This window comes from Arvicanthis niloticus, chromosome 29 (genome assembly GCF_011762505.2).
Source record: "Arvicanthis niloticus isolate mArvNil1 chromosome 29, mArvNil1.pat.X, whole genome shotgun sequence".
Taxonomy (NCBI): domain Eukaryota; kingdom Metazoa; phylum Chordata; class Mammalia; order Rodentia; family Muridae; genus Arvicanthis; species Arvicanthis niloticus.
In genome coordinates, this window is record NC_133437.1 from 8,651,242 (window position 1) to 8,660,791 (window position 9,550).

The window sequence follows — 9,550 nt, forward strand, 5'->3', positions numbered from 1 at the left end:
TTTAACTCTTTCCTAATTCCCTTTCTTTTTCTCTTTCTCTCTGTCCTTCTTTCTTATTCTTACAGGACTGGGAACAGACTTAGGGCTTCCACGCTTGAAATATATTCTGCTACTAAATCCCATTCTCAGTCCCATCTACAATGGATTTAAATAAGACTTCCCCAATCGTTTAAATTATTTTTCTCTGTAAATGTATCATTTTTCTCAAAAGAATTTTTTTTAATTTCCTGTTGGAATTTGGTTTTCAGTGGTTTTTATTATAATGAATCTGGACAGAAAATGGTTAAAGTTTAATTTATTTAAGCATTTGCCAAAGTACTTTTTGCTAAGTATTATGTTTTCTGAAGCTTTATCTTATCTATAAATAGCCTTCTATTTATTTTCTTCTTCTAGGATCCTAATGATCTGTATGATAAAGTTGTTTATATATTTCCACAAATCTTTCAGATTTGTCCAGTATTTCCAGATTCACCTTCTAATAGAAATTTGAAATGGATAATTTTGTATGATGCTTCCCTGGCTTAGGAAATCCTTTCATTGTTATTTTTATTCTGTTATTGAATCCATTCAGTAGCAGTTAACATTTTTGTTATCATTATTCAACTTTTTAATTCTAAAACTTATTTGGTTCTTTTTTGATCTTCTTCCACATTACTGAGAATTTCTCACATTCAGCTCCAAATGAATATTTGCCTTTACTTATTATATCATTTTCATAATAGCAACCTTAAATTTTTTGACAGATAATTTTACTTGTGTGTCATCTGTGTATTTAACATGCTGGTTTCCTTTCTTTTTACATCAGATATTTTTCTCATTCTTTTTACTTTGGGGAGTTTGATTTGGATTTCGCATGTTGTAAAAATTCTATTGTGATTGTATGAAATTTGATTACATCTAAAAAGACTGTTGTTAATTTATTTAGCAGGCAATCTACTCAGTTGGATTATGACCACTGTTCTGACTAGTCTTTTGCGGATTGTGGGTTTTGTGTCATTACGATTTTCAAAGCCTTTGAAAAGCTATTTATAGCTGTCATATGTTCACTGCACACAGTAGCCAGTCTTAGATCCGGGCAGTAGACTATGTATTATTTCAGTATTTGGGGTTCTGAGAATAATCTGTAGGGTCAGGTTCATGTATACAAAGCTCAGAAGTAAAGCCAAGAGCTGATAATCAACTGAGTTGTTGTCCTAGTTTGCTTTCTGATGCTGTGATAAATTGTTCTGAACACAAAGAGCTCATGAAGGAAATGGTTTATTTGGTTTATGTATCCTGACCACAGTTCATAAAAGCAAACAGGCAAGTCAGGAACTCACTGGCAGGAGCTCGAAGTGGAAGCCACAAAGGCACACTGCTTACTGGTTTGCTTTCCATGGCTTGTTCAGCTTGCTTTCTTGTACAACCTAAGACAGGTGGCCAAGCTAAACCTAAGACAAGCTGAACCAGGGCTGGCACTACTGACTGTAGGAGGTACCCTACCACATCCATCATTAATTAAGAAAATTCCCCCAAAGCCATGCCCACAGGAAAATCTGGTAGAGGACATTGTTCAGTTAATATTCCCTCTTCCAAAATAACTCTAATTATATCGAGGTCACAAATATTAACCAGTGCTGTTTGTTGGGTTAGAATGGGTGCTTATTGGACAGATCACACCAGGCCAGCACAGTTCAATGGGGAAGGTTTATTGTGGAGGGAATGACAAAGGGGGGGCATTGAAAAAGATGGAAAGAGAGAGAAGATCATGGAGCTCTGCCTTTTATTTGGGCTGTGACATAACCACATGCTCTGCTTTGAGTAGGTAAGTGGACCATAAAGCCAGTTCTTGACTATAAAGCAGTTCCTGAAGCCAACACAGTTGTCTTCCCAAACTACACTTTTCATCGAAACTCGCAATAGTAGCTGTCTGGAGGATAGTAGATGTAGTGGTCCTGTTTTATACTTTATAGTACTGCTTCATTCAGGGTCAAGAACTACCAGAGAAAAAGATATAGAGGAGCAGAGAGAAAGACAGAGAGATACAAAGAAACAGAGATAAAGACTAGGAAAAGCTCCTTGAGTTATAGTTGTTGTAAAAGCTCTAGTGGTGTGTAGCCCCTTATAACTAAAGGATTGATTTTCAAAATAGTCCTGCTGAAAGATGATAAAGACTTTGGGAGGTGGTACCTAGTGAGAGGTCTTTAACTGAAACTGGACCTTTGGAAGGTAATTCCAAGATTTATAACAGACTAAATGTTTCTCTCAGTACCTTCTCTCCTTTTCTCCCTTTATACACTACTAGTTGTAATTGTAATCACTTGCTTAGTTTTATGGATATCTGTCTCTGTTCTCCTGACAGTCTGTCATCTGATGTCCCAGGAAGTGATACAGTGAAAGGTGTGACCCTTTTAGAGCCTGTCCTGGTATTTGGACTCTAGATCCTTAAATACTGAGTTAAAATAAAATTTCCTTTCTTTATCAGTATCTTGTCTCATAGTTTTACTATTGTAACCAATGATGGCTAATATAGAGCATCCTCAGTGATAATGTTCCTAAGCAGGGGCACTTGATTTCCTACCAATATGGACTAAAGATTTTCCGATCTTAGACCTTCTTTTAGAGCTTTTGCTGTTCAAATTAGTGGACAACTCAAGTTTCAGGATGAGTTAAGTCTAGACTGGATGTTATCAGAACAATAAAAAAACCAAAACAATAACAGCACCAACAACAAAAACAAAACTCTAGAATACATGATAAAATCACTACCCGATTGAGATGGAAAATTGTCATCTATTCTAATGGTTCTTCCATAACTTCCCTTTGTGATTTTCAGATGAGTTGTATAGTTTATGACATTCTTTCATTACAGAGGAAAATTAAAGTGAGCTTACTATTTCTTATTTAGTATCAAATATCATGAATAGCTGTTGAATAATTTTATACCTTATTTTATATGGAATTATATAATAAAATTGCACCATGTTGAAATTTAACTTACTCTGTGACTCTTTGTTTTCTCTTCTGTATGGTTTTTTATATAAAATACTTATTTTTTAAAAAATAAAAATGATAATTACACAATTCTAATCAAATTGTTTAATTTAAGAAGTATCTATAGAATAGTTATTTTCAGAAGAATAATTTCCAGGTGCCACATGGTATGTTATTATATTACATGACTGCCAGAGCAAAGCCAGTTGTATAGCAGTATATGAAACAATGTTTTATAGAACTTCCTTTTTAAATTTTTTCTTTTGCTATTTTCTACATGAATACAGTATTTAATGTCATTTTCAGATTTCCTCCTCCCTTTCTAACTTCTCCCCTTCCTGCTTCCCTAATTTTCTTACCTCTTTTATAATTATTATTGCTTTATATAATCTCCTGAGTCTGGTTAGTGTTCCTTAGGGGTTCATGTGTTTAACCTTACCACTAAATAGTGAGAAGTCATTCTTGTAGAAAAACAGTTTTGTCTTCCACAATAGCTATTGATTGCCTTTAGCTTTTTATATAGGAACAAGGGTATTTTTTTAAATTTTCCTCTATCCATGTTGGTATATACACTACTGCAGTCTTTTTACAACTTGTGCAGACATACTGTTGAGAGTTTGTGAGTGCAACACCACTGCTATATCTATTAGACACTCTCTCAAAACAGACATCCTAAACTTCTGGCTCCTACAATCTTTCTGCCCCGCCCCCACTTCATGATTGTTCCTGAGCCTTATATGTAGAGGTTTCATTAAAGACATGTCAGTGGGCATTGAGCACTTCACAACCATTTGTAGTTTATACATTGTACAACTATTAATCACTGTTGTAGTCTCTTCTCTGATGAGGAGGTGAGAGATACACTTATTATGGGTATAAATATAAAAATTTGAAACAGAATTAGAAATTACATTGGTTTAGGAAAACATCAGTGTATGGCTTGTATCTAAACCCTACAATCTCTCCAGCTACTAATAGTTCACATGGTTTATAGTACCAGACATGAATTCCTGCCTTTTGAGTGGACCTTGAATGCCATTAGATAAAACTCTTATTATTGCAACCTTGTGGGTATTTTTTCATAATATCATTGTTGTGACTCATAAATGGTAAGACTATTAGTTATTCACTTCTTTGGCAACTTACATAGCAACTTCTGAGAAATTATGAGAATGTCCTCTAAAGGGAATTTTATAGGTGAGTGCCAATTTGATTATTCTGTGTCTTCTGTCCAAAAAGTGTAGTGGTTTCAGCATTATGATTTTAGATTCAAGTTCTTGGTAGGAACCAAGAACAATAGCAATAAGCTGTGCTGTTTGGGGAGTCTACTGCACTGCCTTCTTCAACAACTAAAAGGTAGATTCCAATGCATGCCCTTCACTGAAATTTTTGTTAGTCTTTGACTCTTGATGGAAACATTATAACCTCATGTAGCATAACTACATTTAAATTATACTTACACATAAACACACACACACATGCACCCCCACACACAATAAAAAATATTGTGATGGTTTGAATGGAATGAAAGTATCCTATAGGTTCATATAGTTGAATACTGGGTCTTCAGGTGGTATCAAAATTAGGAGAAGATTAGATTGGTTATTTAAGTATGTCAATGGAGGCTGGCTTTGAGAGTTAAAAGACTCACACCCATGAAGTTCAAGTTGTGAGCTATTAGCTTCTTCATCAAACATGCTTGCTGCTTGCTATTATGCTTCACTTGTATGACAGACTCTTTCCCTCTTAAAACCATAAGCTTAAATAAATTCTTCTACAAGTTGTCTTAGTCATGGTGTTTTATCATATGTGTAGAAAACTAATTAATACAGAAATTGGTACTAGAATGCAAGCTGTTGCTTTGAAGAACGTGATCTTGTTGGATTTTGGAGTAATGTGGAAGACTTTTTGTCTTTGGACTAGATAATTGGATCAAAGCTATAGGCAGAGGTTAAATTGACCATCCTATTAGGAGCCTGGATTATAATGCTCAAATCATTATGTACTATGGAGGGTAAGCTCAAGAAGTCTCAGAGAAGAAGAATGTTCTCAACTCAGCTGTAGTGTGTTCCTGTGATATGTTGGCAAAAATGTGATTGCTTTCTGCCATGGTCCTAAAAACTTACCTGAAGCTAAATTTAAAAGTAATGGGCTAATATTCTTGGCAGAGAAAATTGCAACAAGCACACTATTGAAGTTATAACATGGTTATTATTAAGGACTGTTGTTCAGGTCTACAATGAGAAACAGCAAGGCAGATAAGAGAAATATAAAATATACAGTTTGAAGTGATACAAAGAGAACTAAGAAATGCAATGTTGCACCCAAGACTGGTGCTGAAAGAGTTAAGAAGGAAGAAAATACCTACCTGCTCTGCAGTAGAATAAAGGAAAGGGCACTGTTGTGAAAAGACTTCACCTAGCTAAGCTTCCACCTTGTGAAAGAGATCCTAAGTCATTTTCTGCCACTAAAAAGCAAAACAAAAATTTAGAAAGAAATAAGAAATAGAAAATAAGATAAAAGACAAGGACAAAACAAAATAAAACGAAAGGGAAAGACTGTGGTCAACATTATTTAATAAGTACATTCTAAAATCACAGGCAAACTTGGAGGTGTCATCAACATGATTTTTATTATGCAAGAATTTAGAAAGCGAAGGAGGCTGTGTGGGGTGGTTCTGAAATTTTGAACAGGAATCTGAATGTGAACATTGAAGGTCCTATTCCCAGTTGGTTCTTGACTGATCAATAAAGATGCTAGCTGCTAGCGGCCAATGAGCTGGGCAGAATAGGCAGGACTTCCAATTTTCTTGCAGGCAGGCTAGCACATGCAGGAAAGGAGAAAAGATTTTGCAATGCTTTGGAGGAAAAAAAAAATCATCTATGGAAGATCTTGGCAAAGTGGTCATCAGCCACTTCCTCAACTGGTCCTGGGGTAGCATTAGGGCAGATTTAGGGCACTGAGCTAGGACTAGAGGTAACTGAGGAACTAAAGTTGAGGGGTGATTTACGATGCTGGGCTGGAGTGAAAAGAAAGGCTCCATAGGCAAGGAATGCTTAGAGGAGCCCAATCATTGAACTAAAGCATATCAAAAATAGGCTAATATGTTTGTGTGTGTTTCTTTCATCTGCAGATTTGAGAGAACCTGGGTGGGGCTAGAAGTAAGGTCAACTCAGATCTTAAGGTAAGATAGTAGGAGCTACACACTACAATGGGCTTCTCCATCATGGTTTCAGAGAGCTCCAAAAGCCAGGTAGCATATGGCAAGAAAATTCTTGTGTGAAGTTATAGAAGTGAATCCTCAGTTATACTAGAGACCTTACGATATTAGAGACGCAAGAGCTATGTAATATTTGCCAAGGAGAGCTGAATATAGAAGGAGTGGAGCCACTCCAAAGAGACATGTGTTGCAGCAAGCAAAATCTGAAGAATGAAGCCATCTAAGCCCTACGATACATGAATATTATGGTCCTTCTGAGTTCCAGTCTTGCTTTGGTCCAGAATTTTTTTATTATGCCCTCAATTATTTATTTTGGAATGGTAAGTATGTGTTTTGTGCTATTATAGGTTGGAAGATTTAACATGCTTTTTTAATTTAAAGGGTATTACAATTAAGAGACTGCCTTGAGGTTCTATGGGGCTCTGAAGAGACTTTGGACTTCTAGACAGTGTTGAGACTGTAAAAGACTGTGGGACCATGAAAGGTAGTGTGGTTCTTGGTTGAGCTAAAGCTAGAAGTCTGGGAGACTCTGAAGAGACAGTAGGAGCTTTGGCTACTCCCAAGCACCAGGCTCCTGTCACTAGCCAAAACCCCCCATAGTTTTGTGACCATATGAATCATATAAGGGTAATACTCCAAGCCCCTCCATATATAAAGGAAGCCCCTTCATATAAGTTCAAGACAGACATCTATATTTTAATTAGGTACTTAAAGGCCTGTCCTTCTCAGACATTCCTTTCTGCAAAAGATATTTAATCTCAGGCCCGCCCTGGAAAGAGGGTTATGGTCTTACACATTCACTTTCTGCCATGACAATAAATGCTTTAAAACCATGGACTGCCAGTTATTATCTGGATCCGCTGTGGGGAGTCATGAAGAAGGCCTTCATCTATAGATCCACTGTCTAGTCTTTTGAAGAAGATCTTTCTGTGTTCCCAGCCAGGCACTCCATCAAGCCCAAGCCATCACCCATCAAGCCAAACGCTCATATCTCCTGCCCGCCCCAACCCCCGACCTGGGATCAGCCAGAGTTCTCCTCCTTTACCCTTAGCCCTGAGCTAGATTCAGCTAGTGGGCCCCAACTCTGTTCTCAGCTCTTCCACTGCTTCCAGCAGCCTTATCACAGGCCTGGGAACTCCCAAACCAGCTCTGGCTGTCCCACACCTCAGATGGTTCTTATCCATCCCCAGAGCTGCAGTGTCCCAGGATTTCCCTACATACAGCCCAGTGTGGGGTAAGTGGTCAAAACTCCCTGTCCTGCCACTCCAGGTACAATGCCCTGTGGCAGAGTATATGCAAGACCCCACCACCCTACAAAACACTATGGTGACTTTAAAACATTGATTAAATGCATTTTCATTAGAGTATCCTTCTGATTAAAAGGAGATGAGGAAGCTAAATGTGGTGGTTTTAATGAAAATGTTCCCCATTGGCTCAAGTATTTGATCATTTAATCCCCAACTGGTGGTGCTATTAAAGAAAGGTAGAGAAAAATGACCTTGTTGGAGGAGGTATGTCACTAGATGTGGCGTTGAGATTATAAAAAAAAAAAAAAAAAAGGACTCAAGCTATTTCCACTTTGTTGCTTTAAAATACTACATTTCTCTATTGAATTTTCAATCATCTTTGGTGGTTTTTAGACCTTCTCCTTCTTATTTATTTCTTCCCCCAAGTGAGCTCTATTCTGAAAAATTCATTGTTGTAAAACCTCTTTTATAAGCAGGATGAATTTTTTTGTAACCAAAAATGTTTGTAAAATATGTTCTATGCTACAACAGTAAAACTTCTTGTGGAATCACCAGCCATAGGTGTTAGTATTCCGTCTAAACTCCACCTCCCCAGTTACCTGGCAACAGCCAGGTATGCTCCTCCCCACAGTTACCTGGCAACCGCCAGGTAGCCTGATCCACTATAAAAGGGGCTGCTTGCCCCCTCCTCTCTCTCTTACTCCCTCTCTTCTTCTCTTGCCCTCTTACTCTCTTACCCTCTTGCCTCTCTGTCCCCTCCCCCACCTTTCTGTCTCTCCACGTGGTCATGGCCGGCCTCTACTTCTCTTCTCTCCCCACCTTTGCCCTTTCCCCTGAATAAACTTTCTCCCCCTTGGAACTGCATGGTCTGGAGTGGTTTGTTCTGAGCTGCGGTCGGACTTCTTCTTAAAACAACAACAATAGGTAATATTTTTAATATCTGGTATAGTACTTTTATTATTATAAGAAAAGTAAGGGAAATTAAGCACTAAAGACTTCAGAAATGTGATACATATGTTGACATTTTGCAGGACTAGGGGTATATATAGCTTAATGGTATGATGTTCTCTTAATATGCCTAAGGTCATAGATTTGATCCCTAGCAACATACATATACACATAATCACACTCAGGATCACACACACACACACACACACACACACACACATACACACTTATTGCATTTTTTTTGCTCTGAGTTAGCACTGCACAAAACTCAACAATCCACATTATAATTAAAAAGTTAGAACTGAAGGAAACTTTATAATGACATTAGCTTGTGCCTACACCACTCTGAAAGTTGGTTGTTATTCAGTTGAAAAGTTGGAATCCAGCTCAGGTGTCAAATTCCCAGCAAAGTGTTTTGTGTTCTGCACAGTGGCAGCAGTTAACAAGGACAAAACTAATATTTGTTACATATTATGAACATATTTGACTTCTGTTCATAGCCTTTGACATATTTTAAAATCAGTAAAAATGGTTAACCAATTATGAAGTGTGAAAATAAAATTTGAAAGCAGCGTTGAAACGATAACAAAAAATTCATGGTCAGCAAAGACCACCAACAATTTGTTAAATTTAGTCATAATAAAATATTAAGTCCCTGAAGGGGCAGGGTGACCAAAAATAAAGGCATGCAAGGGCATGCCCAGACAAGTCCAAACAAGCCCAAGTGAGTAATGGGCTATCTGGTGTTTACTTCTCTCTCCCTCCCTTTCTGGGAGGTCCGAGGTTCTGCAAGTTCTGCCAGTTCTGCAAGTTGCTGATGTTTGAAATATCCAATCATGTGTAGCCGCGTGAAAGTACAACCAATCATATGTAACCGCATCTAATTTTCCTGCTCTCCCCAACCCCTACCCATAAATATCCCAAGTTTCCTGGGTTCTGAGTCGGAACCTCTATCTCCTGCGTGAGATATGTTCCGGCCCAAGGGCCCTCCCTCATCATTAAACCTCCTCTGCAATTGCATCAAGTTGGTTTCTCGTGTGTCCTTGGGTTCATGCAGGTCCGGACTTGGGTGAGGGTCCCCTTTTGGGGGTCTTTCAGAAGAAGACACTAATTTGATAATGCATTTAAACAAATAAAAATCTCAAGGTCATCTATGTATAAT

The 9,550-nt window shown here is 37.7% G+C and overlaps 1 long non-coding RNA gene across 1 annotated transcript; it reads left to right on the forward strand.

The window, feature by feature from the left end:
• Positions 1–8,004: 8,004 nt before the first annotated feature.
• On the forward strand, positions 8,005–8,299 carry LOC143440276 (uncharacterized). Its single transcript, XR_013108066.1, has 2 exons — positions 8,005–8,053; positions 8,090–8,299. It is a non-coding gene; the product is annotated as an uncharacterized LOC143440276 (long non-coding RNA).
• Positions 8,300–9,550: the final 1,251 nt, after the last annotated feature.